The 14900-nt window shown below is 41.5% G+C and overlaps 1 protein-coding gene across 8 annotated transcripts in view; it reads right to left on the reverse strand.

Annotated features, from left to right (window-relative positions):
• Positions 1-14900, reverse strand: part of WWOX (WW domain containing oxidoreductase) — a 950804-nt gene that overhangs the window by 582161 nt on the left and 353743 nt on the right. The window lies entirely within an intron of this gene.

A 14900-nucleotide genomic window follows, 5' to 3' on the forward strand; every position in this document is an offset into this window, starting at 1 on the left:
TCTAATATGCATTTTCCCAGCATGACTTGAATTATAACACTGGCTTATAGCCACCTTTCTAAGAACTCTCTTAGCATTCATATTTTAATTTTGGCAAATATTTATAGGGTTACTATTTTGTACCTGGCCTTATACTCATTACTGGGGGTCCAACTGTTAACTGGATTGATGCACATCTGACCTCATGGGGCTCACAGAGAAGACAAACATGTAGACAAACATGATGATCAAGTGTGCTAACAGTGATAGGGATCTAGAAACTTCTGAGAGAACATTCAGGAGTGGCACCCAACTTAGTCCTCCAAGACCAGGAAAGGCTTTCTGGAGGAATAACATTTAAGCTGAGACCTGAAAGATGAGTTGGAGTTAGGTCTAGGGATATGGGAACAGACGGACAACTTCCAAAGAGTAGAAAAATCATGGGTCTGTCCTTCAGAAGAGCCCATGATTATAGCTAGCTATCTCTTACACTAGAAATCTTTCAAACGCTCAAGGTCACCTTCGAGACTCTGTCAGAAAATGTTATTAGCTGTGCTTCTAACTCATTTGGAATCCCAGACACGAAATGTGCATGATGAGGGGAGAAGCCTTTGTTCAAAAGGGGAGAAGGGCCAAACACTGCCTGCAGTGCCCACTGTGTGTCATTTGCCAACAAGGTCCCAGCCACAGGGCCACCTGGTCCATAACTGCCTCACCCACAGCTCAAGGACTTGTGCACATTAACTCCAAGAAACCAACAGGCTGCCAGAGAAAAGGCCCTCCTTACATTAGCCCCTCTCCCTCGCTCGTTTTCCATGTACAGTTGATGAGATAATAACAACTCGTTTTGAGTCCAAACTGTGTGGTTCAAGTATCCTGCTTCCTGGTGATCTTGTCTGCTCTGACAATAAATTTTAGGATATAAGAAGGGATGGATGGATTTTCCATGAGTAAAGTAAATGTTTGATCAATGTTGGAGAGCAGAGACCTGAAGTTATAACCCCTGGCAAGGAATGCCAGTGCAGATAATCTCTGTTGCCAAATACAGGCAGAACCCATGAGGATTTGGCAACCAAATGAACGGAGAAACAATTAATATCCTCTTAAGAAAATTAAAGAGGCTAAGCCAGGATATGCACTTGTATCGATTGCCAGCCCATTTCTTCACGGAGGTGTCCAAATGGAGTGCCCCCATTTCTCGAAGTTTTATTTCAGAGCTCAGCGTGGCCACAGAATCACCCGGTGAGATCTGAAAAAGCAGATAGCTAACTGCCAGGTCCAGAGATTCTGACTCAAGAGACCCAGAGTGGAAGGGGGAAATCTGCATTTCTAACAAGCACCTCCCTGTGACTCTAATTCACATCCAAGTGTCACAGACACAGCCAGAGTGCAAGTTCACTTTCTTTGAAGGGTGGGGCAATGAGCGTTTTGACTGATATTCTTTGCACTTTTAAGAATTCTATTGATTAGCATGTATTGATCTGATTGCATTTGCAAGCATATTTCTTTAAGTGTGCAGTGTGTTTACTCATAACTTAGAGTACTGTGCTGGGCACTTCACACTTCACAATGCTTTCTTCTCAAACAAAATAACCTTAAGAAGCCATTCCTCTCCAGATAGGTAATTCACAAAAAAGAATCCCAGCATTCCTTGACCAAGCACTAGCACAGGCCATGCCTATTGTTATCTGAGGTAACTCCTGCAAAACATTCTTCCCAGTGTTAACATGGGGACTGAGTGGCTGATAGATCAATATATTACTTTGGCCCTGCTTCATTCGGTTGAGAAAAGCACAAAGTGTTCTGAAAACATAAAAATACATAACAGTAAAATCATGGCCCTAAAGACCTAGAGGATGTCCTTTTGAAATCAGCTACTAAACATTCAAGTGTATCCCTTGGTAATTTTGTCCAGAGAAACACTTGTACATGAAAATCTAAACTGAAATCCATTACTTGATTTTTGCCAGGAGAGTTAACAAGAGCAGGTAGGTTGTGGACAATGAGACAAAAAGTTACTATAATTGGCAGGTTTAAATAATTTGTCTAATTATCCAACTTCATACATTTGGGAAAAACTAAAAGAATTGGTAGCAAAATACAAACAATAATTTTTGGTGTAAGATAGTAATGTATTAGATTAGATAGTAATATTAACAATCACAATCTTATTGTACAATTGTTTTGACCAAACAGGCTAAATAATTTAATCAAGAGAACCATCCTACCCTAAGGGAGGTCTGGAAAAGGGTTTCATTCCTTCCTTCTCATCCTAAGGAACAACAAAAAGGAAATCCTCATGCAATTATCCATCTTGGAGGATGGAAACGCTGTCCTTGATTTCGCTCTCCCCCAAGGCACGCTCCCAGGATTGCTGAATGTCAAAGTTTACATTTAGGCTGGGAAGCTAAAATGAGACCTTGGTTTAGTGGTCTGATTTCTGGCTATCAGCATCTTGAGAACCTAGGAAGTTTCTACCAAACATGTGCCAAGACTCGGCAGATATAAACAACTCCAAAGAACCACATCAAACTGAAATGTAATCAGCATTAATGAAATGAAGACAATTAATTGAGAGGGGATTAAGACTGCATACTGGTTTAAAATTCCAGTTCCAAACATGGATTGCAATGTCATTCCTCTGAGCCTAAGTTCTCTCACCTGTGAAATAAGCATAACCTACCTCATAGTGATATGAAGATTACATGAGACAATGTGCTATAAAATGTTTAGCACAGCTACTAGAATATTCTAAGCAGTCTATAAATATTAAAAATAATTATGATCACTATCTCTATCAGGAGCTGGATGCAGAGCTCACCAGACTGAATTTCATAGGGTGAAGAATTTCAGATATCAACACAGAAACATCAACAAAACTCTAGAGAGTTAGATTTCTAAAACTGTGATGAGCACCACATGTTGGTTTTGCTTCCGTACATGCCTTGGGGTCACAGACACAACTATATTTAAGTATAATTGGTGCCCTTTATTATCCTAGGTATTTTCTAGTAGGCATTTAAAGACATTCTGAGAAGGGGTCCACAAGGCTTCATCAGACTGCCCAAAGGAGTCCATGGGACAAAAAAACAAAACAAGCAAACAAAATAGAAAACAAAACGAAACATATCTAAGAACCTCAGCTAAATAATGCAATAGGAGAGCTCACCTCTATGAGGCTACGTTAGGATGCGCTTGATGAGGGGCCACTTAACATCATCGATTTTTATTAAAATTTATATGATGGAAAGTCCTTTTCTGGTCAACTGATTCTTCATCTGTGATGTGAGGAAGCTGGGAGTCTAAGATCTCCTGATTCCCAGGTTGTCTGACCTCTGCTCCTTAATGCTAAACATGAAGAACCAGCCACTGAAAACCAAAGAGGCCTTTTCATTCTCCTCAAACCCCTAACTAAAGTTCATTTTCACAAGCCAAATTTAAAAATCAATTAATAAATTACAACTGCCAAAGAATGTTAAAAAGCCCAAAGGCACCTGAGAAGTGCTTGGAAGAAACAACAAAGCATTAAGCCCAAGATAAATGGGTTTGCTGTGTGTTTACTGTAATGTTGACTTAGTATCCCACAGCAAAAATTCTCTTACCTCCACTTACCACAACTTTGTATGATAATAGCAGCATTAATTTTAAAAAGATCATGAATCAATCATGAAATCTGCCTCTTGTTTTTATTGGCAACCAAACACTCTAATTAGCACCTTGAATAAGAGTGCTTTCTAGATGGGCATTGGTGAGAGCAATCTTCTGCTGTTAATTCTTTGCTAATTACCCACAGTAAACGAGGCTGAAATAGTCCTAGGCTGTGTTATCATCCCCACCCCTCCCAGTGACATAATCACCTTGAATCTTTGTAGGATGGGACAAGGCAGAGTTTCTCAACCTTGGCACTGCTGACATTTTGTGGTGGGGCTGTCCTGTGCATTGTAGGATGTTTAACAGCATCGCGGGCCCCAACCCACTAAAGGCCAGTAGTGGCTTCCCTTCCTCACCCCCCTGCCCCAGATGTGACCACCACAGATGTCTCTAGATATTGCCAAATGTCCCCTGGCAGGCAAAACCGTCCCTAATTGAGAATCACTGGAGTAAAGAATACCTTCCCCATTGGGTTATTATAAAGATTAAATGTAATAACACATATTTAAAAAAGGCCTAGCATGCTGTCAGGTGCATAGTGGGACTGAAATATACATGGTTAAATATAGTTAGAACTGATCAATCTAAGGGATACAAACTGAATGGAAAAGACGTTTCTGCTACCAACGTGGAAGAGTGAGCTAAGTCAATGCTGTCCTCAGGTCCCGCCGAGTCTTTCATCTCTAACAGAGCATTTTTTAAAAATCAACTTTGTTGAAATATAATTTACATATAATAAGCCACATCCGTTTAAAGTGTAGACTCTCCATGTGCTCTGACAAATGTTTACACCTGTGTCACACATCAACCTCACCAAGAGGAGGAGAGTTCACGTTTTGATTTGTTTCAAACTCACTTTGAAATAAGAACAGGCCACATGCTATATTCCATATCAAAAGCTTTTCCATTAAATTCACAAGCTTGTGATCTGGCCTCTTGGAAGCCATTATTGGAAATGTTCCTGATTAGCACTCCACGGTAGTGAGCTTCGCCGGGATCTAGGGCGGGCTTCATGAGTATGAGACCAACATAGTCACACGGGGCCCCACGCTTGGGGTTTAATGCTTTGCAGTCATCTTCTTGCAATTCTCAGTAATTCTATGTCTGAATTTGTGCTTTGTAGTCACCTTCTTGCAATTCTCAGTAATTCTATGTCTGAATTTGTGCTTTGTAAGTGAAGACCGATGGAACAATGGAGCATGTTCCAGGGGTTTGGAGTCTTGACACAGATGTGTGTCTGCCCCACCCCCCACCCCCAGCTCCCTAGGAGGGGTTCTCAGCTGTCCGCTCTCTGCCCACTGGCATCCTGGGCGAAGCCAGCCCTTTCCTCCCAGCCTACCTCTAGATCGCTGTCACCCTCAACCCAGGTTTCGTGGCAGTAGACATCTGCATCCCCCTGCTGCCCTGCACTCCTGGTGAGGGCCGGGCCATGGATATGGGGAAGGTCAGAGGTCATGAAAGGCTGCAGCTTTGCCCCGCCCTGGGCTGGCAGGACCATAGGGTGTTGGGCTGGTGACTGGGAAAAGGGCCTCTTGCTTACCCTGATCGAGGTCCTGAGTATGTCCCAGAGTGGAGGTTGCAATCCTGAGGGGATAGCTCTCAACTCGAGGTTGGGGTGACAGGCCCAGGGAAAGAGGAGATTAACTTGCTGGATCCTGGCTGGAACCCCACACGTTTTCATTTGCACTGGGTCTGCAAACGTTATACAGTCCTGCTGAGACCTCTCCTGTTTCAACATGTGCCTATGAGAACCACTCGCATTAGACCCCTGCATTGGTGCCCTTCTTCACGAAAGTCAGAGGAAGGATGGCTCAGTGCCACCACGCTTCCTGACGTAAGGATCAAGAACCACCAGCACCTTCAAAGTCATCGGATCAGCAAGAGGCCTGAAGCAACAAGCAGTAGCCCTCCAGGAGCCCCGCACTGACCCCTGCTTCTCTCTCCCTCCACCCCTCCTTCCACTATGGGTAGAGTCGGGACCTTCCGCAGGGTGCTCTGATCGCCACTCCTCTGTTCCAGCGTAGCCCTCAAAGAACATGTTAATGACCAGGGCTGTGCATGTACGCACCAAAACACCGTTGCAGAAGCTCTTTCAACAAAATTACAAAAGCCAGAACTGCTCACTGGATGTCAGAGGCAGCTCTGATGATACATGTGCTCTAGGACCATAAAATATGATGTTCCAATCAAATGACAAATCATGCTTATATGGTTTTTATACCTCCATTTAGAAGGGAACGAATTATACTTTTTTCCTCAGACCTTTTTCTTAAAGCAGTGCTCATCCTCCTGGAACCCCTGGTGAGTCTCAAGTCAGGACACCCTGTGTCAGAGTCAACACAAGCGGGGACACACTGGGAGAGAAGAAAGAGAAGCATTTGTAGCCTGTGACAGGTTCCAGGCAGTTGAACGCTCATTCCAGCACACCACTGCCCATACCCTCTCTTGGGTCTTGGGAGTGGAGAAGCCTGTTTAAAAAGAGAGAAAATACTGCTGGCATTTTCTTAGTCACTGTCCTCTATAAAATGCAGTGGAAGCTGCAAGGCATTCTGGTACTCAATCCTGACCAAAACGTAGGAGTCGCAAGAACTATTTCTTGCAGGCAAATATTTTCTACTATATTCAGCCTTATAAGAAAACATAGGTACTGTCAAAAGAAATTAAATAATTCATGTATTTTAAACTCCATTGATAGATACTAAATATTATTTATTAAATTACTAATAATTCATTAGTTAAAAGACAAATGTGAAATCTCTAATCAATTAAATTTTACTAATTGAGTTGGATTTTAACGGCAGGAGATTGAGAAGGAAGTATCCGATGGAAAATAACTTTAAACAACAAAAAAAGAGCAACATACATGGTTATCCATGTATGGTTATCCATAATGGTCATATCTGGTTCCCATGTCATGCGTATCATGACAATTTTTCTTAAAAACCAACAACAATACCTTAGCAATAAAAATGGTAACTTTATAAAGAGAAAGAAGCACGAAGAGGGGAATCAGCCAAAAGCAGCAGAGATTTACAAAGTGAGGTTTGCAGGCTAAAACACGGTTCATGTTATTTGATGTCGACTTGATAACTGCACAAATTGGAATTGCCACAATTTAATGAAAGTTCCCGTGTGATACACAAGAAACAGAAACCTAAGTGAATTGTGCTTGAGTATGGTAGCAAATGTTAATAAAATACTCAAGGAAAAAAATCCACTGGTATTTCTTAAAATGGTGCTGTGTTCTAACCTGCAATTTCTTACCCTAAAACTCCTGCTCCTGGCTATATTCTGGGCCTCCCAGGAGAGCCCTGCCGCTGCAGGGAGCGCGCATGCAGCTGTTTCCTGATGCCCCGAGGGTTATGTTCTCATAAATCAGACGCCCTGTGCTGGGCATCATGTATGAAGGAAAACGTAGCATCTTTCTACAAGGAAGAGTGACTGCGACGTGCTGAAATCATTTCCATTTACTGAAGGCCAGTCCCCACCACATTATGAAAAACAAAAAGTCTTTTCATCCATGATGAAGAAACATAAATATGGAAGAATAACTCTTTTTTTCCCATCAGACTGTCTAGTGGGAATTAAAGTACCACCACCCAGATACAGAATACAAGCATTTACAATGCACAAGGACAGACTAGAGCTGTGACTAAGCCCGTGACCTTCAGCTCCCCAAACATTTATGCCTCGGTAATTACCGGATGGTGTTATTACGGGTGGCTCTACTGCTTCCTCTCTTTTAGAACCATTTGAATACAGTAGGGTGAGTGGAAGTCTCAGCATTTTCTGGGAACTACGGTGTATCCACTCTACAGCCGTCTACTTAATAACCTTGAATTTATACACAACAGTACATATTAAACACTATGAAAAGTTAACATTGTAGGTCCTTTGGTTTAGATATGTGGCTTTAAATGAAGGTAGTAATTATTACTATTACTATTACTACTGTCAATAAATGGAGGTTGGTAAGCCACTGCTCTAAAAAGGATTTAATGCTTCATTTCTGCTCACACCAGTACTAGATTTTAACCCCACTGGATATTCAATTCCAACACCTGACTTTACTACCCTGAGCTCTTCACTTGTAACTTTGCCCGTACTTTTTACCAAAGCTAGCAGGAGCATCTCGACTACTCAATTACTTATTAGTGTTGCTATAGAATACCATTTCCTCTTGCGGCTGATAAAATATTAATCAAAAACAGGAACTGAGCGATTCCCCAGTGTAGATATCTTCTAATGGTAATACAGGGAGTCAAAGAGAGATCTGGAGGTCATATAATAGCTTCTGAAGAAGGCAGAGAGGAGTGACATCCGAGATAGAGGAAGAGATTGCAGGCAGAGCCCAGCGTTGGGTGAGTTATTACCATTCAACACAGAAGAAAACTGCCAGAAATGTGAATGGAGGTGACTTGCGGGAAAAACCTGGGTCTAAGAAACACTCAGAGAATAAGGTTTTTGTTTTCCTTCAATATAGAGCAAGCCTTCAATTAACTAGAATGGTGCCTTGATTTAATCAATGTTTTTTTTATTCTAACCCTCATTTTTCAACTACTTCCAGGCTTCATGAATCTAATTGCTGACTTAATAAAGAGAGTATGACAAAGACGAGTGAATCTCAAATCGACTTCTGAATTTCAAAAAAAATGTCTGCAATCTCTTCCCTTCTCCTCCATAGTCTTGTGTACGTGGAGAGAACATGGGCTTCAGGTATAGACAGCTGTGGGTTTGCAGCCAGCACTACTACTCACTATAAGGTGACTCATCGGCAAATTACTTAATCTTTCTGAACCTCAGTTTCCTGAAAATTTGCAAGATTTGTCATTAGTCTCAAACGCTCACTTTCCCCATCTCCAGTATCAAAACTATATACACACCAATAAAATGTAGACGAATATCCACCACACCCTACAAGCTAAACAACACACACACATACCAGTTTTCATAGGTCTAGGGTTTAGGGTAAATTGCATATTCTTGCAGGTTTATTATACTAAAAAAAAGTTGTTTTTTATTTCTTAAAGCATTGACTAAATACTCCCTAATACTTTGAGTACTCTTTTCAATATTAGTGAAATAAAAGGACACTTGTAAATGTAGGCATCTTGATAATACCAACAAACTAAGTTGGAAACCAATATGATGAATCCCATTCCTTTGGTTAATGCCTATTTAGAATTTACTTTATGTACATTAGCACATTTAAGTCACTAACCTGCATGGCAGCCCTGTGATACAAGTAGAACTCTGACCATTTTTCCAAGGAGGAGCCCTAAACAGTAGATGATTCACCCAGTTTTACTCAGCTGGTAGACAGCAGTATCAGAAATGAAATTGTCATGCCTTTTAACTCTCTCTGCCTCTCCCACATTCTCCTCATTCTGGTACTCTCCAGGAATATCCCCATCACAACCCACTCACTCCAGTTAAAAAATAACATCTAAAAGCAGAGAAGAGCATGAAATATCTCTTGAGGATTCTCCAAGATCCAATGGGATTAAGAATTAAGTTATGTAAGTAAGCTGTCAAAAACTTTAAATCTAGAAAGTCATTTTATCACTATGCAGTTAAACAGAATCAACTCAATTCTCCTTCAAGACTCAAGAAGTGTGTTTCTAGAACGGTCTGGAGGCACTCTCCTTCCCCCTGTGAGTTCAGTCCTTCATCCAGTTCTGCTCACCCGATGACCCACCAACACCGTTATTTATTTTGAACTCTTTTGGTTCCTTTTGCTTGTTAACACTGTGGCAAAATGCAAACCCATCGCTCACCTATCAGACACCACCAGGATGCCCCTTAGCTTAGAAATGCTGGGCCTTCACAGGCCTTGGACAAATAGGCAGTTCATATGACAGGAGGTCCATTACCTACCTCTGCGATTTGGGAGGGTGAAAGGTCCACTCTGATACAGGGGTAGCAAATGCACGGATTCGTGATACTTTCCCCATGCACCCCATCCTTCATCACAAATATTACCAACCAACCAGGGGCCCCCTGGTGCCCCCACGCCCCAGCCTGGACTCAGCCTCAGCATCCTTTTCCAATGGACAATCTGGACAGCCACTGCTCATTTGTGTTCAGCATCCAAGATGACACTTATCAGCGATTTTTGTTCTACAAAAATCCTAGAAAGGTAAGCTATCTGCTTTCTAATACTTGTGTGTAAAATACGTGTGCATCACTGGTGGAGCTTCCCCCTGCTTCCTCATCATCAAACACTGGAATCAAAAGTCTCAGACATTACAATCCATTAACACTGTGATATGCTGGTCAAATCACTCTTTTTAATGTGTGTACTCTTAATTACCACCCACTTTTACATCTAAAAAATTCACTCTGAGTTGAGTGTTTCTATCAAGATTTTGGCTCTCTTCAGCACAATCCATTAGATTGATAGAAATCCACTTTAAAAATTTAGAGTCTGGCCCAGCAATCCCACACCTGGGAATCCATTCCATAGAAATAAAAGCATCAGTCTGGACATATGAACAAAGTTGCTTATTGTACCACTATTTGAGGCCAGGCAGGAGTGCAGGGAGAAACCTTTGGAAACTAAAGGAATGCCCTTCAACATGTTCAATATGGGGGATGAGTGCATAAATCATGGCATGTCCACATCAGGGAATATCATGCTACAGTTGGATGAGAACAGAAAGATGCAGAACAGTGTACATAGAAGGATTCTATGTTTTACCAAGCAAAACTACCAAAAAAATTTCAAAAACCCAGAATGTGTATCTGTTCATACATAGGAGATACACATATATATGTAAAATATGAGCATAGAAAAACTTTAGAAGGAAACATATTAGATTATTAACCCGCTTTACCTTATATGGAGGGGTTGGGGAGGGGGTGGGTGAGTGAAGGCAGAACTAAGCCAAAACATAATAAAAATGACTGTCCTAAAGATGAATACTCTCGGAACAATACACTTACTAATAATAAGGAGAACGAGCAACAGCAAAGAGTCGTGCAGCCCCTCAGTACGCCCTAGGCTTTACCTAAGCATTTTAACACAGAAAATGCTTTTCATCCTTACAACTTGGCGAGCTTGGCAGTATTATGATCCCCATTCTAGAGATGAGATAACTGAGCCACGAAGACCACCCAGCTAATAAGAAGAGCCCATCAGACTTGCTTCAGACTACATCTATATCTATAATTTACCTGATTTATAAGATTAAACTAGAAAAAAGGCAAAAGAAAAATTAGACATCCACTTTGGTAAGTGGTGAGAAATCAGGCATAGAAAACAGTGATGGAGTTTTCGTCAGACGCCCTGCATGGCACAGGCCACCTATCCCACACTGTGGCAGAGCCCAGCTACGAACCACCGTGCCTGTGAGTTCCAGCCAGCACACACAAATGCCCCTGAGCAGTGGCTGGAATGGTCATTTTATGCACAGTGAAATCGCAGGCAACGCGTTCCTCCACCACCATGTAAAGGGAATTCCTGCCTTGAAGTCAGCCCCCTTGTAGAAAGCAGCCAGTGTTCTGGCAAGATGGAGACCTCTCTGAAGGTGGGGACATGCTCGTCTTTTCACCAGAAACCTTCTCCCTGACCAGTGGGGATTTGTATCCACTCCTCTGGAATGTGACCTCCATGAGGGCGGGGACTTGCCAGGTGTGGCCAGCTACTATTTCCCCAGGGCCTAGTGCCATGCCTGGTATACAGTCGGTGCTCAGTGAATCTCTCTTCAATGGTGAAATCTAGGAGCTCAGTAAATATGTGTTGCTGATGCTAAAATGATAAGTTCCCACAGTGTAAAAATGGACAAATTACTCCTAAAGGAACTGTGTGTTTTATATAAACATAACATTTCTGATAATAATAAAAACAGCAGTGTCAACTGCCAAATATTAAGCTTCTATTTAACAGGCACTTCCTAGACCCTATATGTATATATTGCATGTAAATGTTACAAGAATATTGGAAAGTACATATTATTATTTGTTCCCATGCAACATGAGGAGATTAAGGCTCAGAGTGTTTAATTTCCTTGCTCAAGGGCATACAGCTAATAAGGAATGTGCCAGAATTCAAACTCAGGACTATCCCTTCTCTTTCCACTCCGGCTCTGTGCTCTGCACACATATGCTCACTCACTAATAAAGACAAAATAAATTAGGTACCCTAGTCGCTTCACTTAAAGTTAGATATTCAGAGTAAGAAAAAAAAACAAAGGCTGTACAACATTGTTCTTCATCCAGATTAAAGCAAACCCAGAAGCCAAGTCAAACAGATTCATAACATGACTTGTGTGTGTTGTTTAATGCCTGTCCTGACACGTACTCAATGCATAGCCTTCTCTGGCCACGCCGCCTCATGCTTCCAACACACAAGAATCGCATAGAGCGCTGAGGACAATTGACAGATGTGTTAATGCAGGGGGATATCTCAGTTTCCTCCCTCTTCGGACCACAGCATGACAGTTGTAGGATTCAAATCCATTTGTATCCCCCGCTGAATCCCACATAATTCAGCAAACATTCATTATGATGCCATAATGATATCACTCAGCCGTAAATACATACACTAAGAGTCGAACAAGACATTCACATTCAAACATAGCTGGAAATAATTTCAGTTCTGGTGATTTTCTATTGCTCATTCTATTACTTTTCTGTGGACACTTAAAATGGTAAAATACAGGTGGAAACCAAGAATACAAGAATAAAGATATGTGTGTGTGTATGTATGTGTGTATGTGCGTGTGTGTCATAGCTTCTAGTTTAGCAAAAAAGGAATTGGGGTATCAAGTTACATCTGATAAATATTTTGTTTGAGGAAAAAGTAATTTAATAATAGATGAGAAGCTCCTTGATATTTCAATTTCAGAATACTGATTCACACCATTGTAAATGTAGTCCAAGATTTTAATATTCTGAGATAACTGCTTCATATTTGAAGGATGGCTGCTCTGATTTCATAAATAAGAAACATATGTAAGAATTTTTCGTAAAACTTTTAAAAATATACAAAGCAAATAGTGCAGTTAAAATTAAAACCACTTTAAATTCATCATTCTTAAAGAGAAGGAAAAATGATTTCTCAGGCATCAGACCCATGCTTCCAGAACGGAGCAAATAGATATCGCAAATAACATAACACCAATAATGACAACGTTAATCTTGATCCTTTTCTTATACTTCTCAGCTGCAGACAGAATAACACCGTTTGTCTTCAGCCTCAATGATGTATCCATTAACAGCTCTCTTCCTGTAGTATTCAGACACCTTGCAACGGATTTTTGAATTACGTAAATGGAAGTAGCATTAGAAAACCCTCATGTTTAAATTATGCTAAATAAGTATTCTTCAGCTGGACTTTTGCCTGTGCAAAACATATATATTTTGCAGGCATGTAGGAAGGGCTCAGAGGAATACAAGAAGACGGCACATGTGCAAAATGGAGAATGATGTTTGAGGAACAACAGTGTACAAACAAGCCAAGTATGCAGGACATTCTAAATATCCGGACATTCTGGAGGGAATTTGAGTTCGTACATTTGCAGAGATGATGTCAATTGTCTAAAATGCTTCCAAATGTCCAGAAAGCTCTGAACGTGCGAATTTAAAATGGATGGAAGTCCGATTGCAATAAATCATGGAACATCCATACTATGGAATATTATGCAGCTATTAGAAAAAATGAGTTAGCTTTTTATCTATTGACCTGGAGGGACGTCCATGATGTATTGGTCAGGGAGATAAGCAAGCAAGGAACAGCGCACAGTGCATAAACAGGCCAGCATTCTTGTGAAAGCAAACAGAATACCCTCCCTATATTTGCCATAGATGACCCTTTAGGGATGGAAGAGTTTGGAGACAGTGTGAGGGGCTCCTGGTGGCTGTCAGCTGTGGTCACTGGGCTTCCGGTATGGCTGGGGGACTGCAGAAAGAAGGAGGGATGTCATGAACTTTGTTTCCTGCCATTCATTTGCATGGTTTCATTGACTGTGGTGAGCACATGCTAACATTTAATTTTTGAGAAAATTTTAATAAAAGAGATGGGGGAGAGGAGGGAGAGAAACAGGAGACCAAAGGGAGGAGACAGAGGGGAAGGCAGAGTCAGGGAGGGAGGAAGAGAGGGAAAGAATGAGCGAGAAAGAGAGAGAGAGAGACATAACAAAGCAAAAAATTCCTGCTGGCCAAAGATGGTTCACCATCAGGAGTCCTTCTACTGTGCCAGGATGCCAAGGTTGGAGAGTTTTATTCTTGTCTTTTTGTTTTTCCTAAAGTGAATGTGCTGATTTATTTGGAAGAGGACCCTTTGCCCTCTGCAAAGCCACCTTGACAGAAGAAACTGTTGCTGAGGTGCTGAGCGTGCAGGCTTGGTGCGCATGGAGCCCGGCAGGTGCGAAGGCAGGTGCAGAAGGGAGCTGCGGTGGGGAGATGGGCAGAGACTGGGATGAGATCAAGCTTATGGATGCCTTCCACCTCACCTGGGCACTGCCAGGGCTGGTCAGAGATGGGTATGTGAGCCTCCATGGTCCCACCTAAGGAAGTCCCTAGGTGATGTGCAAGTCACCCATCTCTCCTCAGAGGTACTTCCACAGAAATGAATGATCACTAGGCCAAACACATCATTAAAAAATAAATAAAAAAAAAGAGCTGGTGTTTTATTTCAATGTTGCTTTCAGATGCAAATATAATTCCTTGTAACTCAAGTGTTTACTGAGCCCCTCCTAGGTGCCTAACCTTGTGTTTATTATGAAATTGCATATCTTAAACTTCCCCACACAATTTGAGGGCCTTTTTTTTTCTGATTATAAAAGTGACAAATTCATTTCAGAAAATGGTCAACTATAGGAAAATATTTTTTAAAAATGACAAAATTGCCCATAATTCTCCAAATGCAGGGAATGGCCGTCTTGTTACACGCTGTATTCCCAGCACCAGCACAGTGAGCGGCACATAATGGATATCTCATCAACGTTCACTGAGAAAAGGGAGGCAGGCAGGCAGCTAACTTAGAGTAATATTATTTATGTAAATCCATTTTCTATGCCTGTATTTTTATACAACAAGGAAACCACCCTGTACATATTGTTTTTCAAACTGCTCATTCCACATAATAATATATAACAAGCCTTTCACCAACGTGAAATGCATTTTGTAAATGCATCGGAAAACCCTGGCTCTCTGGCCCTGGAGCAGACAGTACCCGGTATACGTGATACCTGGGGAGGCTGGTGTTATTGCCGCTGAGAGCCCAGAGTGAGATGACGATACTCTCTCTAAATGTACCAGGGCCGCAT

Source organism: Ceratotherium simum, chromosome 30 (assembly GCF_057802395.1).
Source record: "Ceratotherium simum simum isolate JZ-2026a chromosome 30, ASM5780239v1, whole genome shotgun sequence".
Taxonomy (NCBI): Eukaryota; Metazoa; Chordata; class Mammalia; order Perissodactyla; family Rhinocerotidae; genus Ceratotherium; species Ceratotherium simum.